The sequence below is a fragment of the Episyrphus balteatus genome, chromosome 1 (assembly GCF_945859705.1).
Source record: "Episyrphus balteatus chromosome 1, idEpiBalt1.1, whole genome shotgun sequence".
In the NCBI taxonomy this organism is placed as follows: Eukaryota; Metazoa; Arthropoda; class Insecta; order Diptera; family Syrphidae; genus Episyrphus; species Episyrphus balteatus.
Window position 1 is genome coordinate 172,059,169 of NC_079134.1, and position 2,737 is coordinate 172,061,905.

General features: G+C 31.7%; 1 protein-coding gene across 9 annotated transcripts in view; it reads left to right on the forward strand.

Moving 5' to 3' along the window:
- Positions 1-2,321: 2,321 nt before the first annotated feature.
- LOC129907552 (nuclear receptor-binding protein homolog) overlaps positions 2,322-2,737 on the forward strand; it is a 67,119-nt gene continuing 66,703 nt past the window's right edge. For 7 of the 9 annotated variants that reach the window (XR_008771075.1, XR_008771076.1, XR_008771078.1 and 4 more), the window contains exon 1: positions 2,323-2,669. The gene's annotated coding sequence lies outside the window, so the exon portion shown is untranslated. Of the gene's footprint in view, positions 2,698-2,737 lie in introns of all 9 variants that reach the window. The other 2 variants (XM_055983832.1, XM_055983830.1) reach the window with 2 other exon arrangements.

The following is a 2,737-nucleotide window of genomic DNA, read 5'->3' on the forward strand; positions in this document are numbered from 1 at the left end:
GACTAAACGTGGAAAAAGCTTGTTGGAGATAACTAAAATGCGGTGACTCTTGAAATAGAACTTGTTTCGAAAATCATCCTATTCATTTTCTTGAGTCCCTGAAATGAAAGATGACATTAGCGGCCATATTATTTACTAGTTAAAAAAATACATCTGGATGTAAAGAAATTGAAATTTCAAACATAAATCCAAATCAATAATACTATCACACAGAGAAAAAAATAGTCATTTTTAACTATTTTCATAAGCTGTGTTTTTTTGTTTATCTATATAGATTTTGTGCAAAAAAACGACATCGAGATTTTTGAAATCCATGCAAACATTTGGCACCACTGTACATATACTTTGGCAGCTGTATGTCAGAAATGTTGCTTTTGTTTTTTTTTTTTATTTTAACTCCGAATTGGGAAGGCCATTACATCCATGTTGGATGCAAACAAAAATTTTCATATGGCCATGGCATCCATGTTGGATTCAAAAAAATTGTTTTTTCACAAAAAATTATCTATATATTCTTAGTTACATTTTAAGACCATGACCATTAACATTAGTTGCGTCGTTCTTGTGTTATAAGCGTTTGAAGGTAGCCATATTGAATTTTTTTTCGATTTTTTAAAAATCAAATGTGAAAACTTTTTTATTTTTATTTCTAATTTTTCGAAAAAACTTTGGTAATTTTATATACATATCCTGTTCAACAATCTTATCAGGATCCACTTAAGACTTTTATCTGAAAAGTGCATTGCGTATATCTCGAGATATTAACATTTCAATGCAATCATGTCAAACAAATTTTTGATTATTTTTTTCTATGAGAGTTTTTTTCAAACCTCGTTTTCTGCGCTTTTTTTTTTTTTGTTAATATTTTCAGATATTTCTGTATGAACACAACAATTAAACTACCTTGGCACCACTGTTTTTATCGAGAAAAAGTAAAATCTGGATAATTATCTGGATTTTTCAAAAATCTATACAGATAAAGTTTTTGTTGTTTTTAACACGTAAATTGTTTTGATTTCAAAAATCTCGATGTCGTTTTTGTCAGCTATTACATGAAGCCTCAAGAGGCGCGCCTCTTTTGAAACGTAATGAGTGCAAAAGAGAAAAAAGATGAAACAAAAAATTATCCGACCAGAGAGTCGTGGGTCGGAATTCTGAGACTCTTTTTTGACGTTCCTTTTTCCACTTTTTCTTTTTTCAACATTCGCTTTCATTTCTGTTTGCTTCTTAGTGCAATACAACAACAACACATTTTAAATCAAAAGAGAAATGTCAAATTTGAGTCCTGGACTCAAGAGGCATCGTGTAATAGTACGCGCCTCACAGAATGATTATCAAAAGAAAATTAGAAAAAAGAGTCAAGCCTCTTGAGGCTTCATGTAAAGGCTTGGCCACACCGGAGGGTACGCGGTAGAGGTACAGGTTACGGTACGGGTATTTGTATGGAAAAAATTCCAAACTGACACATCAACGTTCGGATGTGGAATTTTTTTAATACATCTGTCATCTGTCGGGGACCCGCGGGGCAGCTGCCCCAATGGTATATACGCCTCTGTCTGCTTCTACACGAAGACGCAAGACGCAGAAATTATCTTCGAATTTCCTTTTTTCGCTTCGGCTGCGTACTAGACTTAAAGCCTAGTACGCAGCTGAAACGAAATGAAAAATTTTCAAAAATATCATCAAGTATTCTGTCAAAGTCAAAATAAAAAAAATCCAAACTCATTCAAAATCAAGAAAAAGCTACAGAAAATAATTTTGAACACAAGAAATAAATGAATAATTAAAAGTGAAAAAACCGTCAACACTACTCTTGGAATTAAAAAAGGCACATGACAGTAAAAAGTAAGTGACAAATGAGTGAAAACTCTCCAATCTTTTTCTAGATCTGCGTACTGAAGCCTAGTACGCAGTTGAAGCGAAACGAAATCTTCAGGAAATTTTTAAGTCTCCAAAGTTAACAGCGAACATGTTAACAAAAAAATACCACTGGGTATTATAGCAAAGTAAAAATATTAAAAATACAAATAAAGAAATTCAAGAAAAAATATTAGAAAATAAGTTTAAAGGCAAAAACAAAACAAATTTAACTTCGTTCAAGATTTCGTAAACGAAATTTTGTATGGAAAATTTGGTTTCGCTTCAGCTGCGTAATAGTCTTTAAACCGGATAAACTCTCTCTTCTTTTTAATTTCCGGCCATTTATTTGTTTCCATCTATTCCAATTCAATCTACTACAATACATTCTCCCTTTTTGCACATCTCTAGTTAAAAAAAGAAAAAATCTCAAACGTCAAACAGTTTTCGCTTCGCCTGTGTCAGAATTTTGTTCAGTTCGATTTAGCTACCTCTGATAAACGGTTCGGCATATTTTTCCCTCGGGATAACACACAGAATTCGATTAAATAAAAAAAGAACGACGAAGAACAAAAAAAAAAATAAGAAAAAAACCACAGTGGAAGAAAAAACCCAACTTATATCGATGCAATAGAGAGAGAATCCATCATCCAATCTCCGCGTAGTTTCTAAATCATTAAAAATAGTGTTGTGCGTATTATTCGCCCTGTAACTGTGTGTGAAATTTTTGTTAATAATATTCTCAAAAAAACGACTTAAATAAATAGAATCAACTGTAAAGTTATTGTTAAAATAATAATTTTTTTTTTTTGGTAAATATCTCTTCCTCTTCCCACAACTGTGAGAAAAAATATATTTTTTTCTTTCTTTTCTCTTTTTT